The sequence below is a fragment of the Anser brachyrhynchus genome, assembly GCF_964034855.1.
Source record: "Anser brachyrhynchus genome assembly, chromosome: 1".
Classification (NCBI taxonomy): domain Eukaryota; kingdom Metazoa; phylum Chordata; class Aves; order Anseriformes; family Anatidae; genus Anser; species Anser brachyrhynchus.
Window position 1 is genome coordinate 46,402,513 of NC_137694.1, and position 23,906 is coordinate 46,426,418.

The 23,906-nt window shown below is 37.6% G+C and overlaps 1 protein-coding gene across 12 annotated transcripts in view; it reads left to right on the top strand.

Moving 5' to 3' along the window:
• ANKS1B (ankyrin repeat and sterile alpha motif domain containing 1B) overlaps window positions 1-23,906 on the top strand; it is a 441,985-nt gene that overhangs the window by 328,911 nt on the left and 89,168 nt on the right. For 3 of the 12 annotated variants that reach the window (XM_080595952.1, XM_080595954.1, XM_080595953.1), the window contains exon 1: window positions 23,635-23,886. The exons of 7 other annotated variants lie outside the window; for them this stretch is intronic. The gene's annotated coding sequence lies outside the window, so the exon portion shown is untranslated. Of the gene's footprint in view, window positions 1-17,865; window positions 23,577-23,631; window positions 23,887-23,906 lie in introns of those variants that run through there. 2 more of the 12 variants (XM_080595961.1, XM_080595962.1) reach the window with 2 other exon arrangements.

Genomic DNA, 23,906 nt, shown 5'->3' on the forward strand with positions numbered 1-23,906 from the left:
TAGACCAGAAGAAAAGTTTTCAAATCCTTTTCAACAAGCAGTAATGGGAGACCTAGTTATTTTAAAGCACTTTGTACCAACAGGATTAGAGACTTTCCGCAGTATTGTCAATTGACTTTCTTATAGACTATCAAATGTTCATACTCTTAGTGGGTAGATAACAGGATGAAGACAGCCAAATGCAGACATTTCACTTGGTTGGACTCTGGTCACTTAAATGGTGTCAAAGGAATGTATGATTTATTGCAGGTCAAACCCCAAATACTCAATACTCATTGTGGTTCTGTGGTTACTGCCAGGTGAAAATCTGGTCCAGTGCAGTGCATGTGCAAATAGACTGGTGCACTGAGAAAGGGTATTTTGTCTTTGATATTCTGTAGTTCTCCATGAGTTCTTTGACAAGGCCCCATAGGAATTTTTTGTTTGCTGTAATGTGCTAGAAAATACATAACGCAAAGTAAAATATATGCCTCTTCTCCAAAGTGTGAAACAACAGCATCTTTTCATGGCTGTTAAGAAGCACGGGACTTATACATTTAGCAGATTCACAGTTGATGACCTTGTCACAAGCTAGAATTACAAGCTGCCAATTTTGGATATATCTACATTTAAAAAGATGGGACTATGACTTAGGATGAAGGGGATCATAGAGCAGAAGAGAGCACACAGTTCCCTAAGCAGAGGAGACCAGATGTGTAGCAATGCAGTTTGGAATAATGGTAGCAAGGACTACTTGAATTGATAATTAAAAGAGTTACAACAACATAAATCATTATAAAATAAACCAATGCAGGACAGAATTTGACAAAGGACAAAAATGATTGGTTTGTTCTATGAAAATCTTCAACGTATAGACAAGACCTGCATTTTGATAAAAGACTCCTTTTGCTGAAATGTTTACTATTAACTTTGCAGAAAAAATAACCCTCTAAGATTTTCACATAATCACATATATACATATATTTTTTGTGCGTAACAAACATTCAGTTTTCAATAAAACTTAACATTTCAGTATAGTGATTCAATAGAAGCCAGCAGAAGCACTTCAACAACAACTTCAAAATGCTTTCTTAAATATGAAGAAACTAGCTATCAAAGAAGGTCAGCCAAAGCACTAACATAATTTTGTCAGTTCAATTCATGATCTAAATAGAAAATAATATTTTACTTTAGAGCACTTTAAAATAGTTCTCTCTTCCTAACACTGCATATACTGTCTGATTAGTAGAAAACGATAACAATACATTTCTTTATTCCAGTAGTTAATCAAATAACATGAAAATTTTCAGCAATAAGTTGTTTGTTTTTGTTGTTGTTGTTGTTGTTGTGGTTGCTTTTTTCTTTTTTAATAACTCAATATGGGCATCGTCCAAAGCCCATGGCAACAGGAAGGAAAAGTAATGATATCTTCCTGAAACCCATCAGCTCATTATGCAATTAGTTTCCTTGGAGATGACATCTGAACCCCTCTCTACTGAAAGTTTTCTGTTGCAAGCATGAAGTGAGGGTGATAATAAATATAGCTGTTAAAGAAATTTATCTGCTTTATCAAATGCAAGTTTGTTTATTTTTAATTAAAAAAGCTTTTCTGAAGAAAAAAAGTCTGTTTATTCTTTGTACATCATCCAGTTTTTTTAATTTCTAAACTAACTCTTGTCATGCTAGCAGCTAAATATTTAATTTCTAAGATTTTTTTCTCACTGCTGAAATTTCTGCAGGAAGGCATAGTAGCATATATTTTATTATGAAAGTCTGCCATGCCTAGACCTTGAGCTAACAGCAGAAACTACTGAAGTTCTTTTCAGTGACATTTTGCCCAGTACGTGCCCTGGAACTCTTTTCACAATTAGAAAAAGACCCGCTGAAATATTATTGTTATTGTAAATCCATAGAATATACACAGTTCTTATTTTAAAATGGTTATTTAAATATTTAAATAACCATTCAATAATATATTTAAACATATTATTTGAAAATCTTCCAATTATGAACTGAACTAACAGTCAAATAAAGAAGAATTCTTCTGCCTGTTTTAATAACTTTTCTTTTCTTCTTATTTTTTAGGTTATTGTTTTCCTGCTTCAGGACAGTTCTCCCCTACCCTTAATGTGCCAGAACTGCAGGGCTTAGTCATCCCTTCCCCTTCCTCTCCTCCTCCAATGACAGAACTTTTCACTTACGCTTTCATTCTTTCTAAAAGCTAAAGCAACATTCGTGTTCTGTTCATGATTTATCCCCTGAAGTTCAAGGAAAACTTGATCACAGTATTTTACAGAATATATGGGTAATAAAATGTGCCTCAGAAGAGCTCCTCAGGTTCCCAATTTAAAATTCTTGCTTTGCTCTTTCTGAAACTGCTGTTGTGGACAAGATCCTAAATAACATTTTAATGTTTATCACTGACTCCTGGTCTAGGAAAACAGGATTCTATTGGGAGCCCATTAACACTAAGTAGTTTCCCCAAAGAGTTACTACTGGGCAACATGGACACTTCTTCACCTGTAGGGATAAGCATTTGGCATCTGCATGCCCTTTCATCTTTAAATTGAGAAGCCTGAGAATGACATTGGTGCTAAGCCTTCATCGTGATAAGGCAAAGAAAATAATTAGTTTTAAACAGATTATTTTGGGGTTATGGGAACAACTTTTTTTTTCTTTTTCTTTGTTTCTTTTTTCTTTTAAATGGCACGGGCACGGATTCAAGTAAAAGCAAATCACATAGTAGCTTGGAGATTTTTTTTTATTGAAAAATGTCACCAAACTAAAACTATTGATCCTATATTCTAGAATGCTGTTGCTCAGTTTAAACATTGTTCTTGTGATGTCCAATCCAGATATGAACAGATGTCATTAAAACATAATGAATTAGAATTCACCAACCACCTTTTTAAAAACAGTAGATTGGTTTAACTAAGCTGCTTAGAATATTGTCAGAAAGGGAAGAATTTGGGATCTATGGTGTCTTCATTGGTATTGATGGAGGGGGATTGGAATTTGTGTTATGGTCTGACAGGAGGTGGGTGCCTTAGGTATTTAAATCACTATTTTCCCACAAAATGCAGCTGTTTTCCTTTGACAGTTATGTAATAATAAACATTCCTGTAGTACAAAGAGAGAATGTGGAAGAAATTCAGAACCTAGCTACAACAAAAAATAAATGCTCAAAACCAGACTGATTCCAACTAAGTACGCAGCGTATCACTGTTGACAGTGCAGATGTATTCTGTGGGGATGATGACCTGTGTTTCACATTGTCAGAGTCTTGCCTGGGCACTCAACAATTTCAGTTCTGCAAAGTGCTCAGCAATTTTTGAAGTGCTTGTGGTTCTCACTGACTTGCTTTGGGTCACCACATTCAGAGGAATAAACCCAGAGGGAGATACTGCACCCCTGCTAAAACTGGGACTGTGAAAGACAGATAATAAGAAAAAGTGATTGCTAAATAGGCTGTGGACAGGAACTGACAATGCTGTCTACTGTAGGAAATTATCTGGTTTACTTGGCATGTTTTATATTTAGTATGCATCCTGGTGTTTTTACTGCTTCCCTTTTATGGGTTGTATTCAGTTTGTAAGACCATTGTTTACTCTTTTTGTATTTGGAAGCACATATGCCAGATGTTTCCAGATATGTGGAGGCTATAATTGATTAATATATTCTTTGGAGGATCAAAAAATAATACATTGAATGTAGGAGTTTACAAAATATAGTCATTGTGGCATGCTATTGGATGCATCAGAAATAACTCTAATGTTTTAAATTTGCATTTCACATATCTTGTCAATTTGTGTTACTGGATGCATTGATTTTTCTCAGCTTGATTTTGAAGTTATTTATGCTCATTGGCATATGTTAGTATATATTCTGCACAGTTCTTCTTTTCCAGAACTTTAACTTTATTTCAAAAAACATTATAGCTGGGTAGAAAAAAAAAAGTAATATATAAAACAAGAAAAATTATGCAGCAAGTCTACCTATGTTTGCAAAGTGAAGTTAAAAGAAGTTCTTAATTTTAAGCTTTGAGAATTATGAGTAACAGTTTACCTCTGTGTTTAAGTACTAAATGTCTATCAAAAAAAAAAAAGGGAAATGAAGGAGTACAATCTGAAAGTTGCAAATAGTATTCTGAACAGCAGCTCACTGTTGGTACAGGTATTTGGATTTAGGAATTATTTCTGCTTTTTACTGTCACTCAGAAGAATGAAGTAAAGATGAGCAAACCATCTCACTCACATTGGGGAAAAGGCAGACAAGTGTTATTTAACATAGAAGAGAGAACACAGATGCTCATAATTTAAGAATACCTTCTTCTGAAAGCATCAGGTTACTATGGCTCCTCATGGATAAAGACTAGAAGAGTTGAGGTATTTTCCCCAAATTTCTTTGCTGATGTGAAAGTATTTTGAATTACACATGCTGGTGAAATTATCCCAGTAAATTTGATGTGAAATCTATACATTAATGAAATGAGAAAAAATAAATAAAGTGAGTTATCTATTCAGATAGGAGCATTTGGCCTTTAATAATTTATTCTGACATATCCAGGACTTGGATAAAGGTCATTGGCAAAGGCAAAACCCTTGGATTTGTGGTGTTTGTTGTGCTGTGTGGAATAAGGCGAGTTTTCATTCCGTGATGGACCTGGACATGGCTCCTGCTATGCGGGCATGAATCTTTATGGTGTACCTGCCATAATACCTTAGGCCAACTAATACATACAAAGGATGATGTGTGTTGATTAAAATGTGCTTTAGCCATTCTCAGAGTGATTTATAGTGAATGAAAACATTTTAAATGACTTAAATTAATTTCTGATAATTATCGTGCAATAACAATTCAATGTGGCAAATATTTTGTCATTTGACTAGGGTAGTTGTTATTGCACAGTAGTTTGCTTGAGTTTTTGTATAACTTACTGTTAGGCAAGTATCCCCATAGAAATTAGAATAATAAAATAAACTTATTGTTTAATTCTAACATCTTCAGTCAGTTTTGGCCTACCAAAGCAGTCAGTTTTCACAGGTGGTTTGTGTAACTGCGTGCCTATATGACCCCACTACAGCAGGGATACATACAGCACAACAAATGGGGTATTGGAAGGAGTTCTGTTCTAAAGAAAAGTAACATTTTTTTGCTTCAATCTTTCTAATGACTTGAATGAAGGCTTAATGAAAATTTTGTTCTTGTGCTTTTACTTCTCCTACTATCTTAATAATTCTGTCAATAAAGAATTAAGTTTTCAGTGGTCCTGCAAAAACCCAAGATACTGTCTCTTACAACTCCCTCACAAGTGGGGAATTTCCCTTGCAATTTCCTCACCACCTCCAAGCTGAGTGGTGCAGTTGGTACACTAGAGGGAATGGATACCATCAAGATGGACATTCAGAGGCTTGAGGAGCAGGCCCATATGAACTTCATGAAGGTCAACCAGACCATATGCAAGGTCCTGCGTCTGGGTTGGGTCAGTCTGCAGTATTAGTACAGACTGGGTGGTGAACTGATTGAGAGCAGCCCTGCAGAGAAGGACCTGGGGATACTGGTTGATGAAAAAATGGTTATGAGCCAGCAGTACATGCTTAAAAACAAACAAACAAACAAACAAACAACAACAAAAAAAAACCATGGGCAATTGTTAAGGGGAGTGATTCTCCCAATCTGTCATGCTCTGGTGAGAGCCCACCGGGAGTACTGCACCCATATCTGTGGTCCCCAGCACAAGCAAGGCATGGACCTGTTAAATAGAGGGCTGGAATGCTTCGCCTATGAAGAAAGATTTAGTAAACTGGGATTGTTCATCCTAGAAAGGAGGAGGCTCCAAGGAAACCTTATTGCAGCTTTTCAAAAGGGCGCTCATAAGATGAAGACTTTTTACCAGGACCTGTAGTGACAGGACAAGGGGCAATGGTTTTAAATTGAAAGATAGATTTAGAATGGGCATAAGAAAATGTTCATGTTAAGGATGTTTAGACACTGGAACAGGTTGCCCAGTGTACTTGTGGATGCGCCATCATCGGAAATGTTCAGACCTGGGCTGGATGCGGCTTTGAGAAACCTGATCTAGTCAAAAGATGTCCCTGCTCATGGCAGGGGAGTTAATGACCTTTAAGGGCTCCTTCCAACCCAAACCTCATAGAATCTTATGATACTAAGATTCTATGAACTCTGGATTGTGACTTTTTTGTTAACTACTTCCAGCACTTGAACTTTGGTTCATGTTCAGTATAGGAAACCCCCAAGTGTTTTCTTCACTATAACAGGTGAATACTATTCCTTCTTCACTTCTGTAGATAGCATGGAAAGTGTAGTGACTTACTTGGATTACCTTCTAAGAAGACCTGCCAAAAGTGGCTGCTCCATTTTGGGGTGTCAAGGAACAAATCTCTGCCAAAAGCAGCAGCATGATTCCTCCCTGTTCTGGCAGGAAGTAAGCTGGGAGTGGTAATTAAGCACCACAAAGTAGCAAATTGCTGGGTTTGCTCTTCCTTCTTCATTTACTTTTCCTCAACTGTCCACTATGTGTCAAAAATAACTGTCACTTTCAGACTAGTCTGTTATACCTCATTATTATTATTATTATCCAAACTGGCTAATTTGTGCCAATTTTCTTCCTTGCCTTCTTTTTCAGAACACTGAAAACATTCCATTTAATAATGACATAAATTTTCTGTCTTGCCCTTTTTGTGGCCAGAGGTTACCCTGGGCAAAGAGCATCTCTGGTGTTCTAAAGAAAATGTTTCTTTAGGTCCTAGGGATGGGGAAGAAAAACAAGGAAGAGGACAGGGAAGGGGACACATAAATGAATATGGGACTTTGAGGAGAGCTGCCATGACAGAGTTCAGCTTTCTGCATTCAGAAAACCCTCAACAAATAGTCAGTCTGCAATATGATTTTATTTAAATGTCTGCTTTTCCTGCTGTAGAAGTTAATAGTGGCAAATGATATGATCACAGTATATATAGCATACTTATTAGGGATTCTTGTCTGCTTTCTTTCTGTCTTTCTACTATAGATCTAGCACACCTGTTTGCATTGGAAGCATTTGGTCATACTCACTTTGTAGTTTGTCTTCTACCATAGGTCTTCTATAATTTCTTCAGTGGTAGTTCTCAGTGGTTCTAGTGGTTGGCTAAATGTTAGATTTTATCTTTTGTTCCTTAGGTGGTTGTATTTATTGGTGAATCTGATAAAACAGTGGTTTCACTCAGCTTTATAAATGTGCTTTAGCTATAGCAAATTGAAAATTTTATTAGAGGCTAGGAAGGCAGCTGTCTTACTTTGAATCATCTCTATAGAAATATGGTGCAAAAATAATATAAGGTTTTATTATGAAAACAACATTTTCAGGGAAATAACAGCAACAAAAAACAGAGTGAAGCAAATAAACCTTTAGCTTGAGAGACAAAATACAAAAATTATAAAGCACAAAATAGATCTTGCTTGACTTACGGGTGCAGATTTGGGGAATATTTGTATAACTTTTCATACATGAATAGGAACATAATAGTCTGCAAATGACTAAAATGTGAAAGAAGGAGAAGGATTGGATTTTGTTCACAAAGGCGTATGTGGCAGCAAAGACATAAGATTAGTAAAAGAAGAACAGAGTTAATTATCAATGAGGTCTTAGAGATACAGTGTGTAAGACTTCTGGAAGTGGCTGAAAATTCCCCATTTGGGGTCCTTTTAATTTAGGCTGGACAAAACAAAAAAAATATAGGTAATAGCCTTGTATTAACAGAGAGTTAATTGGACATTAACATTTTTTACTTTCAATATTAAATTGATTTATAAAAGTTAGAGATAGAGAAAATAATAATATTAAAGACAAAATAACAAAAGAGAATATGGTTCAAATGTCCATGGACAATGAGCACACACACACAAAAGTGAAGCTGATATTAGATAGAAATGTAAAACCATTATTGCAATATCTTGTGGGGGTTAGGAAAATAAACATACTACATGGATATTTCAGCCGAGAAGAGCAAAAATCAGGAAAAAAACTACCACAAAAGACAGTAAGACCAGTAAAACAACCTAAAGTACTCTGGTTGGCCAGCAGCACACCACTGTAGAGAGTAAATAAATTAGGCTTGTAAACATGAGCAAGCACATCTTGAGGATATATTGTTACACTGATGTTCCTTAGCAGATAATCCCTTTTTTTTTTTTTTCCTCTAAAAGATTTTTTCGTACTAAAAACTACAGGTATGTATAATTTCACCATGTGAAACTTGTCACTTAAATGTCTTAATTTTCAAGTCAAGCCTCCATAGGGAGCATTGATTTTGTGGACCTCAGATGTCTGCTGTTTGGGCTTCCATGACCTTCAACTTTTTAGGGTTCCTACCATGAAATTTAGGACAGAAATTGATTGTATCTTTCAATTTATCTTGGATGCCAGACATCTTCACTGTTAACAAAATTCTCATTCTATCATTTCCAATTTTTACCAGATCTTGAGATACTATTCCAAAAATGTTTCTTTAACTCTTGGTCACATTTATTGTGATTGCTTTTTTGTGCCATCTGCCTTTTTTAATGCTTTGTTTTGTAATACAATCTGTAATTCTTATTTCAGATGTTAAAAGGGTGTGTTTCATTGTAATTTTTACTATATTCTATCACGTTTTTAATAACATCCAGAATCTCTACATTTATCAGGGGAGTTCTCATTTGGCGGTTAAATTATTTTTATCATAAAGTGGATGTTATCAGATGCTTTGAGAGGAAGCATGAGACTGGATTAATGGGACAGAGATCAAAGCCAGTAGCTACACAGAATTTCTTGAGAGGAATCCCTTACTGGAAAAGAGAAGCTGGCTGATGGCATTTTTTTCAACAACTAATGAAAATTTCCCAAGTGGTTAAACCCTCTAATAGTTTGGAAGAAGTAATAAAAAGTCATTTCAGACTAGCACAGAGTTCCCAGCAACTGTTTACATGTATTCAGTTTGCCCTTTGCTGCTGGTACTTTTTTACCACCTTAAGCTTTTCTCCTGAAAACATGTGCAGGATCAGTCCTGTTTATTTCAGTGATTATTCAAAGAGTAACTGTAAAATAGGGTCACACTGCTGCTGATTTTTCTCTATCCATTGTATTAATATGTTCTGATCTTTGCATCAGTATTTTTGTGTTTTATCAGTACTGAAATTTAATCTCAAACCCTTCGATAAACTTGATAGAATAACTACCTGTGAGTATACATATTCCTTTACCAAAATTCCTCTAGATAAATGTAATAATTTAAATTCTAGTAAATCAATAGAAGTGGTAAAATATTAGTACATTTTCACCAAACTCCTTGATATCTCATTAGGAACTTTAATAAATTCTGACTTGTAATTAAGACCAAGTGTTTCATTCAATTATCTGATTTATACTCATTTCATATCTATTTTAACATAACTGCCTTTTCTATTATTTAAAATGGATTTTTTTTAAAGTCTTGAATGCAGATCATGGAATGCAAGAAGCAGAAAACAGTTGTGCAAGATAGGCAGAAAAAGAATTGAAGATAACAGGAAAAAATGATAATGATAAAAGGGTTATTAATGTATCATATGAAAAAGTATGAGAATTACACAATTTAGGTAATTTATTGAACATAGTGAGTCAAATTATCCAAAATATGACTCAGTAAGAAAAATTAATCTGCTTTCTGAGAAACTTAAAAAAAAATCCCCTTACAACAGCAACTAATTAGGTATAATGTTTATATAATGTGGTCTGTGGTTTGTTTGCTAATTTGTTATTTACTCACAAGGAAGAGTACCGTTCATTAAACTACTAGAAACATTTTGTGCAGTGTTATGGGTTTTCCTTACAGGACATCCATCAAAATAAAGAGGACTGCAATTATTAAGATCTGACAACTACACAATCCAAGTGATAAATTTAAAACCTGTTTAACTACCATTCTAACAGACTGTAACCTGCAATAATCTCTAAAAATATAAAGCACTTAAACATTTATGTCCTGAATAGTCTATTTTGAGTGCTTTTGGTTTTCAAAAATTGGTAGAGGCTTATCAGGAAAGTAAATATTACCCTGAAATCATATGATATGTTCCTGTTTCCTGTTTTTGTCAGGGCTCAGTGAGGGCTGGCTGCTCTGTAATGGAGGAGATAAAATGGGAAGAAATATAGCATCAAAAAAGAGATTTTTCATTGTGATCAGTGAGATTTCCTCATGCATGCTGCAGCAGCGTGTAGACTTCAACACACCCAGTACTTTTTTCCCTCATTTACAGTAGAAAAGATCCTCTAAAAACTGACACAATGATACTGAAAATGTCTATTGCCTATCAGGTAGCATTAGCTGTTTTCTAAGTAGTTTGACACCGGTGGTTTTGGTGATTTTTTTTTATTATTATTGTTATTTTATCTTTTGTCAGTAAAGGTGTGCTCCATAGCCCTAAAAAATATGTGACCATGACCTCAGATTAAGTCACCATTTCCAGGACCAACCTTGTTCACTCATAAACCAAGTGAAGTTTTCAGCACAGACAAACAGAAATGTTGAACAGCTAGCTGGATTGTAAGAAAACGATGTCAATTAACACTCATTTAGAGGTGCTGAGGACACACAAAATGTCTTACAGTAGCATTTCAGCTATCTTAGTTATCCAGTCTTTCCACCAGAATCAGGAACATCTTTTTCAAGGAGAGTTCTTACTGGAAGCTCCTTCTTGAATGAAGATTCTCTTGCTTTCTTATCTCAAAACTGGGCTTTACTGGAGAACCATAATAGCAATTAATTAACTGATTTGAAACATTTTTTACTCATCAGGTTTGTCTGGAGAATAACATTAAATATTCTCTGTGATTGCTTCTGTTTATCCAAACCTGATAAGGCAAAATATTTCCATGAAAGAGAATCATCCAGTTTCCCTCTCTAACTGAATTAGTTGCTTCCTGGAAAGGCAATCTTTTACTTCATGAAGACCACCCTCACCCCAGCCTGGACTGATTTGCTCTTGGCAATTCTCTGCTCTGATCTTAGAGTCAGGCAATGTGATTAGCCTTTGCTGTTGCTGTCATTGCTTAAGAGCTAATTTAAAGTATCCTTTGACCGTCCACGCATTTTTAAGACAGAATGCTATCCTGGTGCTGTCATGCTTTTCTTTCCTTTATTTCTTTTTTATCCAAGACATTAGAAAAATATATAACTGTGAGTATACGTGGAGTATTACTGAAATCCATCAGGATACTTAATTTATTACAGGTTTGGGTTTTTGTTTGTTTGTTTGTTGTTAGCTTGTTTGGCAATGGGCCTGGCTAGACAAATAAGTGAAGTGCTCCACTAGACAGTACTATAGTGCAGGTAACAAAGAATGCAGGGAAAGACGTAAAGGGAACTTAATTTTTCTCCTGAAATATGAAAAATATGGAGCAGCAAATTGTTTTTCCAAGGTTAAAAGATTACTGTGTTTTTATTCTGGTAAAAGAGGTAAGGAAATATAGTTTATATGTCTAAAATAGCATCAAAAGTTAGTTTTTCATGTGAGGACTGTAATTCTAGAACTCAGCTATTATCATTGGGCCTAAGCATGTAGGTGGCAGAAGTTAGTATAAGTTTTCCCCCAGTAATACGTGTGATACCATTAATCACTATTTCAGCTACTGCTGACACAGGGGAGAGAAAATGCAGAGATGCTGATTTAGTCACTGTTGATAACGCAACATTAGATAACAACAACAAAAAAATTACAGATAACACAACACTTTGTGGTTTTATAAAATCGTGTATAAAAGTAGTAAAGCTGAATTAATTTCTACATAAATCTCAATAACTTTTAAAGAAAAGCTAAGAAGAAAAGTAGTTTTGCAGGAACAAGCTTTCTTCACCTTAATTGTCTACTAAAAACAGATTGAGCATCTTTACTGAACTATTAGCATATTTTCCCTGCTATTTTTGTCTGAGAAGGCTCTGTTCTTCTCTAGGCTCAGATTTTAAGGAAAATGTTTTGCTTTTGAATAATTTTGTAGTTGTGGTGGGTTGCTCCAGTGGCACGACCCACTTACTTAAATCACTATACTACTCTCCAGATTGGTAAAGAGTAATTTTATTCTGTTCTGTGATTTCATTATTCTTTCTTTGCTGAGATCTGTTCCGTGCATGTGGCAAAAATGGAGGGTATAATGAAGGAAAAAAAAGACAAACTCCATTCAAATTTTCAAAGTATTACATTGTTTATGTCTCAGAAATGTCATTACAATTTTCTATTTGAGCTCAATATGGTTATTTAAGGTTGTCTTCTTTTCTTCAGGTTATTTTAGCAGAAGTAAATATACTGTTAAAATTGATTCTATGTTATAGTTGGCTTTAGTGCTTTGGCCTCTAAAAGATGTCATTTATTTGATAAGGCATAGTGCTTTACATAAGTAAATATGAGTTGATATATCCATTATTTAAATACTGCAAAAGGTTATACACATTATATTTATCAACAACAAAGCTTCCTGTATCAATGGCAAACAGAAGCAGTTTGATTTCATGCTCCAGATTGGAAAACACAACTTCAAAATGCTGATTATCTCAGAGCTACCTTTTCTGACAGCCTGAAAGCAATTGTGTTGTTATCACCACCTGCCACTGCTGTTATAGATTTGTAGGTGAAGATGAAAACTGTAACCAGTAAATCTTGCCATATTCTAATGGAAAAAATAACTACCAAAATTATGCACTCCTGAAAAAAAAAAAAAAAAAAAAAAAAGAGGGAGAAAATGAAGGAGGTTTCTTTCTAGTGTGTCCAGATTTTGCTGGGTACCAAAAAAAAAAAAAAAAAAAACAAAAAAAAAAAACAGTATCCATTAGGGAAGAGGTGAGAGGTGCAAGCTTCCAGGGATTTTGCCCCATTTCTGCCTGAAACAACACAAAAGAAAGAGAATGGCTGAGAAAAACTTTTACAAAAGTTAGACAAAGTAGAAAAGTTAGACAAGTAGAAAACAATTTTCTAAAAAGCCCACTCCCTGATACATGCATTCACCCCGCTCCGAATTAGTGGACATCTTTATCTCCTAACAGATTTTTTGTTTTTGAGGGCCTTTCCTCATTCCTACTGCCGTGCTCACTGTGGAGTGCCGATGTAATGCTGGAACCATATGCATAAGAACTATCAGACCTTCAGATTTAATTAACAGCTAATTAACAGCCCTTCTGGCCCTTGTAGTTAATACTGTGCTGAACTCAAGAAATAATTTGGATAGGTAATTATGAATGCTATCTGAAAATAATGAATTGAAGCATCTACAAGATTTTACCTTGACCAGACAAAAAAAAAAAAAAAAAAAAAAAGTGATTGCTAAAATTGTCACTGACTAATGTGCATTTGGGAAGAGCAGGCAGCATTTCAAAAGAAAAAATATATTCCCATTGTCTACAAAAGCTCATTAGAAGTGAGAAAGAAGTTCATAAGATCTCCAAAGAAAATGAAAGTGCAATAGATTAAAAAATAAATTAATAAAAAAGTAATTTCTTAGAAATCCTTTTGAATGGATGAAAATATGCAACATACAGTGCCAGTTACGAGGGACTGGGCTTTGCAACATGCTGGGTGTGATTGTCTCACCACAATTCATATTACAAGACTGGGGACCAAGTACTCACTGTCATGCACAATTCAATTTTATAGCGTTTTTTATTCCATCTTTACAGCCTTGCAAAAGTTGTTATTTACAAAATCAAATTTATTCTTTGATAATCTGGCTTTTCAGCCTGCTTTTCATTCACTCGTGCCCATAACTCACCATTTTCTGTTTATATTATAAGGTTACATGGAAGTCCTTAATGTAACAGTATTTGAAGCAAAACATTTATGAAAATAAATGGTTTGTATATATAATAGTAAACGTCTAAAGCACCTAGAGGGTGGTTTAAATACAGTCTAATTGCATACAATGCAAGGGGTAAATCAGTCTCCAATTTTTGTTGCCTTTTAGGGAAAGCCTTAGGTTAGGGTAGCCACAGGGTTGTGTGGACTTTAGATGACCTCTAGGGGTCTCCTGATGCTTTCTCTTCTAAAGCATGAGGTCTAGTTGTTTCTGAATCCCCCCAAGAAATAAGACTTCTTGAATGGTTTTTCAGTTTAAGCTAGTGATGGCACGAATATTTGTTCAGATATTATACAGCCTTTCCCAATGTTTAACCTAAATTTTCGCTTCTATGTGTTAAATGAGTTCCTCAGTTGTCTTTGATTAATTCAGAAAAATGGCCTACTTTATGACATGCCTTTAATTAATTGTAGATGGTTCCTGTTATGTCATTTTCCTTGAGATGGAATTTGCTTAACACTTTAATCCCATGTAGATCTTGTTTCCCAAATATCTGAATTCCTTGGCTAGAGTGCATCTCTTCTAAACACTGTGTCCCTAGTCAGTGCTTTGTTCTTTTAATCAGTGTCTAGTACTGCATAGCCATCTTGCTCAGTACTTGGGTTGAGTTTTTTCAGAGGGTATGAAAAATAATATCTGAGCCTAAAGAGGACACAACAAACAAGGAGAAGGGAAAGGACAATTTGAAGGCAAAGGAGTGATGTTAAGAGAGACAGCAGCTGAGAGAGTTCTGAAATTCTCCCGGTTTACTAGTGGCAGTCAGGCGTAACCATGGACAAGAAAGAGACGATGTACTGATTAGCCCAGGAGTATGTACATTATCACCTTTCTTCTATACCAGTGTTCCTGTGATCAGCTTAAATAATCCCTGTTGCCATAAATTCTTATGTATGAAATGCCAATATCTTAATACAGCAAAATAACAATTTTATCTCTTCTGCAGCAGTGTGAACTATTAATGTAGCATCAATTTATATTGGATCCTGGGAAGAGAATTAAAGGTCATTGTACCTTTGCTTTGCATTTAATATATAGCAATCCCTCCTGCTCTAACAGATAGGTATTTTCTGAATCATTACTGTGGTTTTGTATTTTTATAACATATCTTGGTCTTTCGTTAATTTCTAAAATTGTATTAAATTTTCATCCTAAACTGATTAAATTATGTAATCTTCATCCTGTGAATATTCCATAATTTAAATTTTCTTTTAAGTCTGAATCATAGTGAGCAACTGAAACAATACAAATATTTGATGGAGAAAATATTCTGAAATAGTTTAATTTGGACATAGCCAAATATTTGTTTTGAAATTTCAATCAAAACAAAATTGTAGCAATGTAATTTAGAAGCCTGCTGTATTCATTTTCTTGTGGGATCACTCTCCACAGACATATTTCATAATAGTCTGTAGTCTATTGAGTTCTCTGATTGACCGTGATATTTGTTCAGAAGGAATCTCATGCTGTAGTGGAAATCAGACCTTGAGGGACTCTACCCTTCTGGGAAAATAAAGAAATCTTAATTATTGATCCCATGAGAAAGTCACTGGTTTGGAAAGATACTCAGTTTTTGTATTTTATTGACTTGAAAAAGTTGACTTGAAAAAGAAAAAGTGATTTAAATGGAGTATTTTGTTTTGTTTTACTTATTCAAAATACATCCTCCCAGGACAAAATGCTTCAACTAGATTTTCCAACTGTAAATTCAGTATTTTGTAGTGGAACATGTTAATTGAGAAGCAACCACGTCTATCAGTAACTTAGGATATCCAAATAGGCTGTTTATTAATGTTCCTGCTTATCTTTTGATCCTCTTCTGACTCTGATCACTCTACTTTATAAACCATCTAAGAATCTTCTAATAGTATATCGACCAATTTTACACTGCAGTCTCAGAAATAGACCATTTGCATCTAATATTTGTATATTGCCAACATATTATGGCCACCATTATAGTGCAGTAATTATTATGCAGCATGGCATTTGACACCAATACAAATATTCAGTATTAAACTTTTTTTAAACAAATGCATATCCATCTTACAGTACCATTAAAAATATATATATAGTGTTCCATTATCTTCTCTGTGCATTTCCAAATCAAAGGAAATTTTCTTACTTTACTGAGCTGATCATCTCATGGTATTTTCAGATTATCTCAGACCACTTTCAATCCAGCTCAAAAGTCATATTTTTCAACTAGCTGTCTAACTCAATTATTCCTTCTGCTTTGAATGACAGGTTTTGAAAACAATATATTTACAGGAAAACAATAGAACAAAGCAACTTTTATTTCATGCTTTCTTCTTCTACACAAAGATAGTCAATCCAATAAGCCATGTGTCTCCTTACTTCTGTTCAAGACCATATAACTGCTTCTGTTCTCCTCCAGAAAACATAAACACTAACATTCATGTACATTCATTTCATGGTTCCCTGTTTGGTTATCTGATAATAAGGAAGCAACGATTCTATTCTACAGTCCTGAGGTAATATTCCAGTTTATGAATTTCTTCGTCAGGATTTTGACTCTATTTCATTGCTTTGCCTTCTGATCACTCATTAAATTATATCTATTCATTCATCTTTATTTTCTTTTTTAGTTAGTCAAAGTTAGAAAAACCATCATGGTCACAAGACTAAAATGTCTCTATGTACTTTTCCAAAATTTCTGTTTCTTTTAACAATTTCAAGAATCATTTACCTACCATAAATCAGATTATACTTTATAGTCATATGGATATTCCATACAGAAACATTAAAGAGGCTTCAAACTAGATTGTATATGGGCAAATTACAAATAGTTTCTTTCAGAAAACTGTATTTTCTTTCAGAAAACTATTTGTAGAAACCTAAAAAAAGTTACTTTTAGAAGCTATTTTTGTATCAATTTGGGTTGCAGTCTCCTGACTTCTGGACTGTTTTGGTGAAATAAGCAAAATGGAAAGGCCTAAAACTTGTACTGTCTCAAGAACTCCCTTGTGCTGTCTTCTGCTTACAGATAAACTGTGTTCACAAATATTTCATGTTACAGGCTTTGGGCTGAGTGGCTGGAAAGCTGTGCAGAGGGAAAGGATCAAGAGTGTTGGTTAATGCTTGACTGAACATGAGCCAGCAGTGTGCCCAGGTGGCCAAGAAGGCCAAGGGCAACCTGACTTGTATCAGGAACAGTGTAGCCAGCAGGACCACAGAGGTGATCATCCCCCTGTACTCTGCTCTGGTGAGGCCACACCTCCAGTACTATGTTCAGTTTTAGGCCCCTCACTACAAGAAGGACATCAAGGCCCTGCAGCATGTCCAGAGAAGGGCTATGAAGCTGGTGAAGGGCCTGGAACACAGGTCCTGTGGGGAGAGGCCAAGGGAACAGGGATTGTTTAGTCTGGAGAAAAGGAGGCTCGGGGGAGACCTTATTGCTCTCTACAACTACCTGAAAGGAAGTTGTGGGGAGCTGGGGGGTCAGCCTCTTCTCCCAGATAACTAGCATTAGGACAAGAGGGAATGGCCTCAAGTTGTGCCAGGGGAGGTTTAGGTTGGAAATTAGAAGACATTTCTTCTCAGAAAGAGTGGTTAGGCATTGAAACAGGTTTCCCAGGGAAACCGCTGTCATTGACCCTGGGGGTGTTTAAGAAAAGGTTGGACCTGGTGCTTAGGGACATGGTTTAGTGAGTAACATTGGTGGTTGGGGGACAGTTGGACCAGATGACCTTGGAGGTCTTTTCCAACCTTTATGATTCTATGATTCTATAACCACCATCGTCCCCAGGAATTGCTCAGCTCATTTCTTGACACCTTATCTAAAGGCAGGTTAAAGTGGTTTGTATTTATTCCTTCCTTTGGCACTCGGGTACTAATTAGTTCTCAGACCGTGAGAACCAGATGTGTCAACCTGTATGAACCAGACATCTCCATTCACGCATTCAAGTCTTATTCAGATCTTAGATGTCTTTGACTAATGCTTTTTTTTTTTTTTTTTTAATAGACCCATAAGAACATCGGGGGCGGGGGGGGAGGAGGGGATTTTTATTTCTTTTAAAGATGTGTAATCTGTTTGTTGGTGAAATTCCTTCCCAAACCCCAGCAGCCTGCAGCATGAGCTCCTGCAGAGTTTCCAGCAGTTTCAGAAGATAGCCCCAGTTATCTCTTCGAGTATGGATCCTGCAGTAACTCCATGTACACACAACTTTACAACTTTGGATTTGCTATTTCCAAATAGACTGTATAGCCCAAATTTATCAGCTTCTTCAGACTTCTCTTCAACTCTGTACAAGTTTAAGAAAAAAAAAATCAAAATGAAGATTTATTCTGAAAGATAGGATCTTGAGCTTCTAATTATGAGACTGGAAGTAAACGAAATATATAAAGACTATTCTGTTGTTAGTATAATAGCTAGATTTCTTTCTAGTTCTTAAGTTTTCTCCTCAAGGAAAGCAATCAGAAGGTTTTGTCCTATACAGCAAGATCCCATCCTCTGAGTGCTGACCCAGAGCTGAAAATAAAACCAGCTTGCAGGACTGGCAATAAATTCCCCAGGAGACTTTCTTGCTTAAAACAGCGTTCTGTGAGTTGTCTTTGTGTTCAAAAGATGACAACTTCCTTTCTCTTCCTCACTTTAAACTTAAGTCCTTGCTTCTAACCCAAGCTAACACAGCTTTTTCATCTCTTTGCAGTTAGTACATTCATTTTGCCCTGATCTATTACAGCACTATTAGAAGTTACAGTCTCTGTCAACTGTTAGGTACATATATTTTTCCAAGTGCAGTCTTTCTTGCAAGTTTAATTTTCTTTAAGGACCATGTGTCATACATAAGTCCAATAACAGACTTTTGCAACTCTTGTTTGCAGAAATCCCTCTCCCCTGCTTCCTTTCTCAACTGTATACTCAACCTTAGCTACAGGGTCTATTGGCATCTTATTTTGAAAGTATAACTTGCTACTAAAAATTTCTAGTTATATTTTTTTATCTACTGGTTTCACAATATGATTTTCTTGCTCAGTAAACATACCTATGCAATTATTTACTTCAATATCTGAATATTATTATGCTCATGTGTACTTACAGTAACCTGTGGTATGGAGTCAATCTGTTTGGTCCCTATTCAGGGAATTCAAAATCGATTAATGTGAATCTGAGAAAGGATTGTAAAAACAGTTCTCTTACATACTTTAAAATAATTTTATCTTGCTTTTTATTGAAGATCTCTTTCCTACTTACAAATAAGAATTAATTTTATTTTGTATCAGCAAAGCAGTTTAAATTAGCAAATACTTATATCTAGCAAAGAGTCAAGTTATAAGGCAGAACTTTTCAGAAAAAAAAATAGCACAAACTTTCAGAGAAATTATTTGAACAATCAGAATATAATATTGTTAAATTTTGCTTAAAAGAAGCTGCTTCGACTTAATTTCATGGAATAAACTGTATTACTAGAGGATAATAATTTTCTATGACTAAAAATTTTCAGTATGAATTTAACCAGAAGTTTTTAACAATGAATTTTAAGTAGCAAACAATTTCATCACTTTTTTCTAACAGATTTCATTTTCCCTGAAGATATGTGTAACATTGTTTGTCAGTAGGAAAAGTAACTGCTAGAGGCCATTTTGCTGCAAATCTAAGTGTTTTTACTTCTTCATTGAAGAGCAGTGTGGTGATACTGTTGGCTTGAGCCTGGGAAATATGGCATGTGAACAACTCTGTGGATGTGATAACTGTTTTCTTTATTTAATGTGGTCTTTTTTGCTATAGATGAATGATGATCCTTTTCCAGAAATAATCTAATATAATCTGATGACCCTAACGCTCCAACTTCTGACATTGCATTTGTATTAGGTGTTTCCGTTACTTTCACGTAGAGGTTACTTGGGTATAGATTCCATAGTCATCGATGTTTTTGCCTACAAGTGGTTTCCATAATGATTTCAAGGTGCGTATAGCTAGAAAAACAAGCATAGGAAAGCAGATCTAGTTTTAGCCAGGAGTGGAGACTTCCTCAGTGCGCTACCCTGCTGGTCAGATATTTTTTGATTCATACAAATGTCATAATGGTAGGCTTCTCCCATGAGGCTAGTTAACAACTAGCCTTGGTCATCTTAAAATTCCTGAACACCCCCCCTTTTTTTTTTCCTTTTTTTTTTTTTTAACACACTCTAGTAGAGTCACTGCTGCTTATCCTAAAATGCTGCCAGGTTAGGAGGATAACAGGATAACATGGTATCCACCTTTCTCCATCTTTTAGGACCTACAAGTTTCCCTGCAGCATCACAACAGCTAAGAGAACCAGGCCCACAAATTGCCCACTGCAGAGGAAGCTTGCATTTAAATAATTCTAAAGCCATTCATAAAAAAGAACAGGTAATCTGACAGGATTGTCCCAGTGCTGTAAAAGAGAAAGCAGGCTGCCTAGCTCCCTACAGGAAAAATCACGGCCACCAGAGCAGCTCCTCATAGTAATCTACAGAGTGCATAAACGAAGTTTTGAAACAAGCTTTCATGACCGTGATCAGCACATCAGCATACGTTGCTGATCATTTCAATGAAAAGCACAGTGAATTCATAAGAAAATAAAAACATTTTTCTGATCTGATCAGATCCAACCATACTATCACAGAGTTTGGCCTTTACATACATATCTAGGATTTTGGAGCTTTGAAAAGTATTTGCTAAAACTCTTTAAATGGATCCCTACCCCTTCCACCGAGATCCCCAGTACTAAAATAAGTTATTAATCTGCCTTCAGGAAAAGACATTCACCACACTTGTTGAAATGCACAGTGGCCCAAGTAGCCCTCAAGCTGAAACTGCAGCCTCTCAACCCCATTTCTGCCCAACCTGTAACGTTCACAAGAAGGTTAACTGAAGAAATGGCCTGTTCACGGCAATGAGGGAGGCAACATTTTTCCCTATATAGTAACAGATCTCTGACAGAACAGACTGTGAAGTATCCTACCATACGTTCCTGACATGACAGAGGTAAATGGTCCAGCACTTCATTTATTTTTATCTTCACTTATTTGGACCTGTTAGCATCCATGGTAGCCAAACTTCTCTTCGATTCCAAAACAAGAGCAGGGTGAGAGCACGAGGTATGTCTGTCTTTGGCTGGTGGCAGCACACAGGTGCAGATATGTCTCACTCACCACTGACACAGCCATGACACCTACTCAGCTACAGGCAGCCAGACCTCAGAGAAAGAGCTGTCAGCTCAAAAGGAATCAGCCACCGTGAAGGTAAGAGTGGCAAAATGGGAGACGTACCTCATTCTGAAATCGTGCAGATCTTTCTTCTCAACATAGTCCAACAATCTGGGTTCATGTTTGCCTCCTCACCAAACTTCCACATTTCTAAAAATGCCCTTTATTTCACCATCTTGCCAGAAACCTTCATCCTTTCCTAGGATTTGCTGGTTGTTACACACTTCCTTCCTTCATGCAGAGCTGCTGTAGTCTGCAATATGTTACAATCAGTGGAGGTAATGAAGTTTATGGCAGGTATAGAAAACGGCTGGCACTTCTACCACGCTCTGCCATCATCACATCGGGCTCACGCTGACATCCTTAACTTGTTCCTCCTCTGGCTCAGATTCCATTAAGGTATTGCTCCTAATTCAGAAAGCTGTTAATGGATCACATCCCATTTATAGCGAAAATCTGATTTCAATTTACAAATGCAGATCACACAATCCAGGACAAAGAGAGATGGAACTGTGCAGAAAGCCTTCTTAGCTGGAGAGCTAGAGAAGTGGTTCCAAGGTACCAGAAAAATTTAGACAAACTTGTAACCATCATTAGACATTTTAAGGAAATACTGCCAAGCTTTAAAAAGGCCTTAATGTCAGAACAAAAAATGATGTCATTTAGACGTGGTACTTTATCCTGCATTAACATGTTTTTAAACAATGGAAAAGAAATGTTTTGAAATGGTCATTTTCATACCTACGGTCTAAATCTTTGGAATTCTACTCAGGAAACATTTCAAAATGTTTATGTTTTCTCCTGATTCAGGATGAAACTAAACTTTTGTATTCTGTTCAGTCTGTCTCCGTATGGACTATATCAAATCTACATAAACACCAGACTGCATCTATAAGGTTTTATTGAAAAACGAGCTGTGAGAAAAAGCAGAGTCTCCAGTTAAAATCAAAATAACTTTCCAAACCTCTTCCTGCAACGCGCTTTTTGAGTTTTGAGCTGAAGGTTCCCCGACATTAATTTGTCGGGGCTGGTTAACTAAACTCAGTTACAACATCGAAGCTTGCATTACTGCTTTAAGCAAACCTTTCAACTCTTAAATAGTCAACAGTTGCTATTAGTGATTCGTAGAAAAACCTACTCTGCTGTCTTTGCTCACACACGTAGTGCTGTGTTCGATATCAGCTCCGCGTTGCACCTCAGCAAACCCAGCTGCCCTGCTATGAGCTGGTGAACTGGGTGGCTACGTGCCCACCTCCAAGGGGCTTTTTGTTGAGAGAGCGAGGCTGGGCTGCACGACCAATGCTGTTTATAACAAAGTGAGCCATTTATGAGTATGATCGTTTACTTCGTGAAAGGTTTGCTTTTGAGAATTTCAGCCTAGCGGTGGTTTAAGACCTAATGAAAGCTCTGAGGGTCAAACACGGGAAAGAGCCTCAGAGAGGGTTATTTTGGAGCACAAAGCTACCCATGCTTGAAGTTTTCTATAAATGCATGCAGCTGGGCATGCAGAATGAAAGGGCGCGTGGATTACGTTGCCACATTCAGTCAATGAGATGTCTTGGAGAAATGTAGACAGTGGACTTGCCCTGCACGTGCGCTTCAAAAGCGCACCTCGTCAGCGTACCAGGTCAGCAGCTTCCACATCAGTCGGCCGCGTGCTTCCTCTTGCACTGTACATTTCAGCACAGTGACTTTGCTGCGTACAGCTGTGCCTGGACATTGACACTCTTAATTTTACTCTGACTTTCTAATTAAGCTTTGTATTTCACAGGCTATGGCAAAGCCACCTCTCCTTGAGGCTTGGTGGCTCCAAAGCCAGGGGAGTAACCTCACGGGCTGGCAGCTCCAATAGCTCTGCTGGGAGCAGGCCAGGGCGATGCCACCTGCCTTAGGAACCGTAGCCGCCGGATCACTTTGCCTGCCGGGACGGAGTCAAATTTTTTGACTTGGCAAAACGTTTCATCTGGCCCCAACGGGCTGAACTTTCCTGATAATGTACTCAGCCACCAAGTGTCTCGCTTCCTCGGGGAAGCAGAGTGAGAGATAAGAGCCACCATGGGGGACCGAAAGTGCGGCTCCGTCCTCTGACATTTCCCGAAGTTAAATTGGAGGGGCGTTCTCTTCTGCGCTCCGTGCCCTTTATTAGGCAGCGCGGCGGCTGCTTAATGGGATGCACTTACTCAAGTAAACAATCCTGTGGGATGCTTATTTGTTCCTATTACCGCACGAATCCCAGCCCTGCTAAGATTTATTTAGACGCTGGTGTTAAAAAAAAAAAAAAAAAAAGACAAAAAAAAAAAAACGTTTTGCCGGGGGAGCAGCGGGAGGTGCCCGCGGGCCGGCGGCGGGAACGGAGCTCCGCGGCGGCTCCCCCGGTCCCCGGGGGGATGAAGGCGGGGGGGCGAGCTCCGGGTCCGCCCGCGCGGGTGGGCGCGGAGGATCCGCCGGCTCCGCATATCCATAGTAACGGCGGGGGCCGGGGGGAGGCGCCGCGGCAGCTCCCCGCCCGCCGCAGCCCCGCGCGGCGCCGGGACCGCACCGAGCCGCGGTGAGCGCGCGCGCGCCCCCGCCCCCGCGCCCGCGCAAGGTTGGGAGCGGGGGGGGAGCGGCGGGGGCGCGCGCGGCGGCGGCGGCTGCTGCTGGACGGGGAGGGCGGCGGGGGCTCCGGTGTGCGCGGCTCCGCGGCGCTCTCCCTGCCTGACTCACCGCGGGGCGCGGGGAGGATGCTGAGCGCCGAGGGGTAGCGGCTGCGAGCACACGCCGGGGCCCCCCCTCGCCCCCCTCTCCCCTCCCTCCATCCCTCCCCGCCCCCGCCGGGCTCGGCAGCTGAGCCCCGCCGCCGCCGCCGCCGTTCCTAGGTGAGACCGGGGGGCAGGGG